We start from the raw sequence: 8,596 nt of genomic DNA, 5'->3' as shown, positions 1-8,596 counted from the left end.
CAGTGGAAACAGGAGACCAGACACAGGATACAGAATAGGAGATGAAGTACTTAATGAAACGGACAGAGAGAAAGATCTAGGAGTTGATATCACACCAAACCTGTCTCCTGAAGCCCACATAAAAAGAATAACGTCTGCGGCATATGCGAGGCTGGCTAACATCAGAACAGCGTTCAGGAACCTGTGTAAGGAATCATTCAGAATCTTGTACACCACATATGTAAGACCAATCCTGGAGTATGCGGCCCCAGCATGGAGCCCGTACCTTGTCAAGCACAAGACGAAGCTGGAAAAAGTCCAAAGGTATGCCACTAGACTAGTCCCAGAACTAAGAGGCATGAGTTACGAGGAAAGGCTGCGGGAAATGCACCTTACGACACTGGAAGACAGAAGAGTAAGGGGAGACATGATCACAACCTACAGAATCCTCAGAGGAATCGACCGGGTAAACAAGGATAAATTATTCAACACTGGTGGGACGCGAACAAGGGGACACAGGTGGAAACTGAGTACCCACATGAGCCACAGAGACGTTAGAAGGAACTTTTTCAGTGTCAGAGTAGTTAACGGATGGAATGCATTAGGCAGTGATGTGGTGGAGGCTGACTCCATACACAGTTTTAAATGTAGATATGATAGAGCCCAGTAGGCTCAGGAATCTGTACACCAGTTGATTGACAGTTGAGAGGCGGGACCAAAGAGCCAAAGCTCAACCCCCGCAAGCACAAATAGGTGAGTACAAATAGGTGAGTACACACACACACACACACACGCACACACACACACACACACACACACACACACACACACACACACACACACACACACACACACACACACACACACACACACCACCACCACCACCACCACCACCACCACTAACAGGCAGAAGTAAAAGGTAAGGTGCTCCAGTGGATAAGAGAGTATCTAAGCAACAGGAAACAGCAAGTAACTGTGAGGGTGAGACATCAGAGTGGCGAGATGTCACCAGCGGAGCCCCACAGGGCTCTGTACTTGGACCCATCCTGTTTCTGATATGTGTAAATTATCTTCCAGAGGGTATAGACTCATTCCTCTCAATGTTTGCTGATAATGCAAAAATCATGAGAAGACTCACGACAGATGAAGATAGACAGAGACTACAGGATGACCTGGACAAACTGACGGAATTGTGTAGAAAATGACTGCTAAAGGTCAACTCTGGAAAGTGTAAAGTAATGAAATTAGGCGAAGGGAGCAGAAGACTGAACACACGGTACCATCTGGGAGGTGAAATCCTGCATGAGTAAAATAGAGAGAAAGATCTGGGGGTTGATGTCACACCTGTCCCTTGAGGCCCACATCAAAAGGATATCATCAGCGGCATATGCTAGGTTGGCTAACATACGAACTGATTTCAGAAACTTGTGTAAGGAATCGTTCAAGACCCTGTATACCACTTATGTCAGACCAATCCTGGAATATGCAGCTCCTGCCTAGAGTTCATATCTCGTTAAACACAAGACAAAGTTACAGAAGATTCAGCGGTATGCCACCAAACTTGTCCCGGAACTGAGAGGTATGAGCTACGAGGAAAGTCTGAAGGAGCTGAACCTCACGTCCCTAGAAGTCAGAAGAGTGAGGGGAGACATGATAACCACCTACAAGATTCTCAGGGGAACTGACAGGGTGGAACACGAACAAGGGGACACAGGTGGAAACTTAGTACTCAAATGAGCCACAGAGACATTAGAAAGATTTTTTTTCAGTGTCAATGTAGTTAGTAAATGGAATGCACAAGGAAGTGATGTGGTGGAGGCTGATTCCATACACAGTTTCAAATGTAGATATGATAGAGCCCAGTAGGCTCAGGAATCTGTACACCAGTTAAATGACAGTTGAGAGGCGGGACAAAAGAGCCAAAGCTCAACCCCCGCAAGCACAAATTGGTGAGTACAAATAGATGAGTACACACACTCACACACACACAATCTATTAGACCATTTCCTGTCACATTTGTATTTTTGACACTGTAACTCAGCAAATTTGTTTGACGTTCATATTTTCCCAGTCCCAGGTACAGTGTTCCATGTTAATTATTGATCAACTTTAAACAACTTAATAATGAAGAACAGCCCCTCAGAAAATGAACATCATCTCATTGATATGACAACCTGTCATCTTAGAAACAACGTCGCTTTTCGTTTGTATGTGTTACAAAGGCTAAAAAAATTCGTAACGAGAAAATGAAAGCGGCTCGCGCAAGTGACGTACTCTCCCGTTTTCTGTTTTGGGTCCTCTTGCTTAATGTGTTGGTTAGGCGTGGGAAGTAAACTATCAGGGGAAAGCGCCAAGCCCTTACGACTATGAAGCACTTGGAAGGGGTCTGGATAAGGATTTAGGATGGGCCGTGCGGAAGGGCCGTCCCCAACCGTCCAAGTGGTGCCCAACCACTTGGTCGGTCGGGGATTGAACACCGACCTGCATGAAGCCAGACCGTCGCTCTACCGTCCACCTCAAGTAATTGGGAGATCTAGGTTAGGAGGGAACACTTTATATTAACCGTTTTCTTGATGTTTTGAGGCCTTAGGAGGACGGGATGCATACGATCCCAAGTTAAAAATAGGCTGTATATCTGATTTTATTGAGCAAACGAACCACAGTTTTTAAATATTAGTAATTACTCGCAAAATATTAACCGTTATAACGCATACAAATTAGTCACACTTCTTTACTTCTAATCAGTTACTGGATCTTTGTAACATCTGCATCTTCAAACATCTTCAAACTACATCTTTGTAAAACACCTTTGGCATCTGCACACTTCACTGTAGAAAGTGTTCCTTTTAGTAATAACCCATCGTGTTATCGGCGTGTATGCCTGCCACTGAGAGACAGCTTTGTCAACACTGCCGCATCTCAAGGAACAGCAATAAGGGTAAAGGAAACATATAAGACATTCATTTTAATATATATTTACACTCAAAGAGCATTAAAGACTCACACACATTTACAATGGTCCAGGAAACTACTTTGACTAGACCCACTGTCCCAGTTGGGGAAGAGGGCTGCTTGGAGTGAAGGTGAGTACTAAGCTGATGATCTACACTGACAGAGGAGAACGTGAAGGGAAAACACAGTGATATAATGTGATGAATGTTAAATAAATTAGTGATATATCTGTGTGTATAATATGCTGAGAAGCTTTATAGCCTATGTGTTAATTGACCTTAAAGCTACACGAAGTGGACGGATGATTAACGATTAGGCCTTGACTTGTATGGACGAGACTTGCATTTCACGGTCAACATTCCTCCAAGCTGGACCATCCCACTGCGCTGCCGCTAAAAAAAAATCACTTGTTTACACACCTGGATCTCTTTGCTTTTTAACCACCGAAACCAGGATAGCCCCCATTATAGCCTCCTGCATAGCCACCAGGATAGCCCCCGAATGGTAGACCACCAAATCCTGGACCACCAAATCCTGGAAAAACACCAGGATAACCTCCACCAAAGCCTGGGAAAAAGCCGCCTCCGCCAAATGGAGGGGGAAACGGCTTAGGCTTGAACACGTCGAACAGATTCGGTAAGAAAAATCGAGCATTCTTAGGGTCGTTCTTGGAGTCATCATCGGTTTTTTCGCCCATTGTCAGGCTGAGTGACAGCAACACAACCAGGAGGGTCAGCTTAATCATGGCTTATCTGTGGGAGGAGAGAGGTGGTGAGCGGCCAGTAGATAAAGAAACTGAGAGGAATCATACAATAATATGGTCTGGCTATTGCCAAAAAGCGGCATGAGATTGATTTTGTGTGTGTGTGTGTGTGTGTGTGTGTGTGTGTGTGTGTGTGTGTGTGTGTGTGTGTGTGTGTGTGTGTGTGTGTGCGTGTGTACTCACCTAGTTGTACTCACCTAGTTGTGTTTGCGGGGGTTGAGCTCTGGCTCTTTGGTCCCGCCTCTCAACCGTCAATCAACAGTTGTACAGATTCCTGAGCCTATCGGGCTCTGTCATATCTACACTTGAAACTGTGTATGGAGTCAGCCTCCACCACATCACCCCCTAATGCATTCCATTTGTCAACCACTCTGACACTAAAAAAGTTCTTTCTAATATCTCTGTGGCTCATTTGGGCACTCAGTTTCCACCTGTGTCCCCTTATGCGTGTTGCCCCTGTGTTAAATAGACTGTCTTTATCTACCCTATCAATTACCTTCAGAATCTTGAATGTGGTGATCATGTCCCCCAAAACTCTTCTGTCTTCCAACGAAGTGAGGTTTAATTCCCGTAGTCTCTCCTCGTAGCTCATACCTCTCAGCTCTGGTACTAGTCTGGTGGCAAACCTTTGAACCTTTTCCAGTTTAGTCTTATCCTTGACTAGATATGGACTCCATGCTGGGGCTGCATACTCCAGGATTGGCCTGACATATGTGGTATACAAAGTTCTGAATGATTCTTTACACAAGTTTCTGAATGCCGTTCGTATGTTGGCCAGCCTGGCATATGCCGCTGATGTTATCCGCTTGATATGTGCTGCAGGAGACTGGTCTGGCGTGATATCAACCCAAGTCTTTTTCCTTCTCTGACTCCTGAAGAATTTCCTCTCCCAGATGATATCTTGTCTTGGCCTCCTGCTCCCTACACCTATCTTCATTACATAACATTTGGTTGGGTTAAACTCTAACAACCATTTGTTCGACCATTCCTTCAACTTGTCTAGGCCTTCTTGAAGCCTCAAACAGTCCTCTTCTGTTTTAATCCTTCTCATAATTTTAGCATCGTCCGCAAACATTGAGAGAAATGAATCGATACCCTCCGGGAGATCATTTACATATATCAGAAACAAGATAGGACCGAGTACAGAGCCCTGTGGGACTCCACTGGTGACTTCACGCCAATCGAAGGTCTCACCCCTCACCGTAACTCTCTGCTTCCTATTGCTTAGATACTCCCTTATCCACTGGAGCACCTTACCAGCTACACCTGCCTGTCTCTCCAGCTTATGTACCAGCCTCAATAGAACAGCCTTTCTAACATCCAGATCCAGCAGTTGTCTCTTGACCTCCTCTCTCGTAATTTCGAACTCTTCCAAGGCCGCCTGGTTTACCTCCCTTTCTCCTAGCACAGTGACCTCACCCTGTTCTATTGTGAAGACCTCCTGGAACCTCTTGTTGAGTTCCTCACACACCTCTCTGTCATTCTCTGTATACCTGTCCTCGCCTGTTCGAAGTTTCAATACCTGTTCTTTCACTGTTGTTTTCCTTCTGATGTGACTGCGGAGTAGCTTTGGTTCGGTCTTGGCTTTGTTTGCTATATCATTTTCAAAATTTTTCTCTGCTTCTCTTCTCACCCTGACGTACTCATTCCTGGTTCTCTGGTATCTCTCTCTGCTTTCTGGTGTTCTGTTATTCCGGAAGTTCCTCCACGCCTTTTTGTTCAGTTTCTTTGCTTCCATACATGCCCTATTAAAACATGAATTCTTCTGTTGCTTCTCGGATTTTTCCCTTTGGGCCGGGATGAACCTGTTTACTGCCTCCTGACACTTTTGGGTAACATAGTCCATCATACCCTGTACAGACTTGTCTCTGAGGTCTGTGTCCCAAGGTATTTCACTTAGGAAACTTCTCATCTGTTCATAATTCCCCTTTCGGTATGCCAGCCTTTTGATTCCTAGTTCTTTTTTGGGGGAGATAAGTCCTAGCTCTACCAGGTACTCAAAGTTCAATACACTGTGGTCACTCATTCCCAAGGGCGCTTCCATCTTAACTTCCCTTATATCCCACTCATTTAGGGTAAATATCAAATCAAGCATTGCTGGTTCATCTTCTCCTCTCATTCTTGTTGGTTCTTTGATGTGCTGGCTTAGAAAGTTTCTTGTTGCCACGTCCAGCAGCTTAGCTCTCCATGTTTCTGGTCCTCCATGCGGGTCTCTGTTCTTCCAATCTATCTTCCCATGGTTGAAGTCTCCCATAATTAGTAGTCCAGATCCATTCCTGCTAGCAACAGAAGCTGCTCTTTCTATTATGTTAATGGTGGCCATGTTGTTTCTATCATATTCCTGTCTAGGTCTTCTGTCATTTGGTGGTGGATTATATATGACTACGACTATAATTTTTTCCCTCCATTTGTTACAGTACCTGCTATGTAGTCACTGAAACCTTCACAGCCCTGAATATCCATCTCCTCAAAATCCCAGCCTTTTCTTACCAGCAGAGCTACACCACCCCCACCTCTTCCTTCCCTCTCTTTCCTCATAACATAATAGTCCTGTGGGAACACTGCATTTGTTATCGTTTTCGTGATCTTTGTTTCTGTGAGGGCTATTATGTCTGGGTTTTCCTCTAGTACCAGTTCTCCAAGCTCATTTGCTTTATTTGTAATTCCATCTATGTTAGTGTACATCGCTTTGAGGCTCACTTTCTTCTGTCCCTTCTCAAATCGCCTCCTTGGTGAGTGTTCTGCTGGTGGGGGAGGCTGTTCCATGGGTTCCAATCCATGGACAGACAAGTCTGTACAGGGTATGATGGACTATGTTACCCAAAAGTGTCAGGAGGCAGTAAACAGGTTCATCCCGGCCCAAAGGGAAAAATCCGAGAAGCAACAGAAGAATGCATGGTGTGTGTGTGTGTGTGTGTGTGTGTGTGTGTGTGTGTGTGTGTGTGTGTGTGTGTGTGTGTGTGTGTGTGTGTGTGTGTGTGTGTGTGTGTGTGTGTGTGTGTGTGTGTATGTGTGTGTGTGTGTGTGTGTGTGAGAGAGAGAGAGAGACAGAGTTAATAAATTGTTATTGTCTAAGTAACTTTAAAACAAATCATAAACAAAATTAAAAATAACAATTAAGTTATACGAGTTTCAAACTTTAAAACCACAAATATGAAAATTCAAATTACATAAGAAAATTCGAAGGCATTGCACAAAAAATCACGCAAATGCCTTTTTAAAATATATATGCACGTTGATTGTACGCCGACAAGGAACGATTATCACATACATCTTTACACCAATACCTGATCAACCAGGCTGTGACTCATACGTCAGGCTGCGAGCAGCCGCGTCTAACAGCCTGGTTGATCAGTCCAGCAACCAGGAGGCCTGGTCGACGACCGGGCCGCGGGGACGCTAAGCCCCGGAAGCACCTCAAGGTAACCTCAAGGTACACATATATTGAAAAGTTTTCGTAAACCTTTTGTCGTTGACATAAAGTTTGAGACTCTATGGTAAGACTTTAGAGTTCCATATAAATATTCTGACGTTCATGTAAATATTAAGACTTCTATATTAACGTTAAGACTTACGTAAATATTCAGACTTCCAACACCAAATACTACCAAAATAATTTGTTTGACTTTCATCTAACTATTATTTTAACGTAAATATTTATACTTCTATGTAAACATTTTGTCTTCCACGTAAACTTAAATATAGAAGTTTAAAGTTTTCTAGTATCTTGGTCGGGATCGTTCTCACCTCACAAACGGATATGCAGTGATCAAGTCCCTGGAGAGATAAAAATGATTCGGCGCGTTTCCTGTCACTTAATGCACTGTTCACCTTTCAATAAATAGGTACTCAGGAGTTAATCAGCTTGTTGTGATTAGCTTCCTACCACAGTAGGGTTGCATCCTAAGAAGGGTCAGTAATTCGACCTTGTCTGAAACCTCGATATAAAGCTAACATGCAAATATATACACTGGGTGCCTGTCTCACGACACAATGACTTAATATTATTATTTTTCACAATATTAATCATTCCACATAGTGTATATACACTGAGAGTTTACTCGGAGTAATGCATGCTTCTCGTTTGGATATTAAAGTATTGTTAGCCTTAATAGGAAGCCCCGTTGTTGACAGACTTGACAATCAATGCCAGACAAATTCGCAGTGAACAGACATAGATATTGGATGAACTGATTGATACTCTTCATTATGCAAATAAGTTGTACCGTTATCGTAAACATATATTATACGAATTTAGCAGTGATCGACAGGTAGGAGTTTCAGTTACTCACAGAGAGTGTATCCAGAGGAGTACAACAGGCGGAGAACACACGCAGACTGATGCAGAGGCCAGCAAGGGAGGAGAGTTTTTATACTGCCGTTTGCCTACTGGGCCAAGACCACTTGTGTCATGGCGCCCCCACACATGGCCCTTGCCCGCCTACTGGGTTGACCACATCACTTCCGCTCTCTGTGCAGTGTCCTTCCTTCCTATTACCTTTAATTATGCCTCCTCCTGTCCTACCACATTTAACTATGACGCCTACCTTCCTATCTCCTTCAATTGAGCCTCATCCCTTCCTTTCGTCATAAATTGGGGCTGATCCCTTCATACTTAGCTGGGAAAGCGTGCCATCTTCCTTTCTACTAGTCCCGGAAAACTTGCCTTCTTCTTTCCTACTTCTACTAGAGTATGCTCCTCTTCCTTCCTACCTCCACTAGAATAAATGTCCCATTCCATCTTCGCCCAAAATATACCCATTTCTTCCCTACCTCGCTTGCAGGCTATGCCCCATTCCCATTTTTTTTCAAAACTTTCAAGATCAATGTCCGACTAAACCATTGGTGCTTCCTTGGTCAATACCCTCTCTATCAGCATTCTGAGTGTCTCTTTTCATTCTC

At 43.9% G+C, this 8,596-nt stretch overlaps 1 long non-coding RNA gene across 1 annotated transcript in view; it reads right to left on the bottom strand.

Moving 5' to 3' along the window:
- Nucleotides 1-2,934: 2,934 nt before the first annotated feature.
- Nucleotides 2,935-8,596, bottom strand: part of LOC123754227 (uncharacterized) — a 5,796-nt gene continuing 134 nt past the window's right edge. The window contains exons 1-2 of the long non-coding RNA XR_006772362.2: nucleotides 7,987-8,596; nucleotides 2,935-3,683 (exon numbers count right to left, since the gene is read on the bottom strand). The exon at nucleotides 7,987-8,596 is cut by the window's right edge and continues 134 nt beyond it. This is a non-coding gene — a long non-coding RNA (uncharacterized lncRNA). The remainder of the gene's footprint in view (nucleotides 3,684-7,986) is intronic.

Source organism: Procambarus clarkii, chromosome 18, assembly GCF_040958095.1.
Source record: "Procambarus clarkii isolate CNS0578487 chromosome 18, FALCON_Pclarkii_2.0, whole genome shotgun sequence".
Taxonomy (NCBI): domain Eukaryota; kingdom Metazoa; phylum Arthropoda; class Malacostraca; order Decapoda; family Cambaridae; genus Procambarus; species Procambarus clarkii.
The sequence above is the reverse complement of the archived record's forward strand: the minus strand, read 5'-3'. Positions and strand labels throughout refer to the sequence as shown.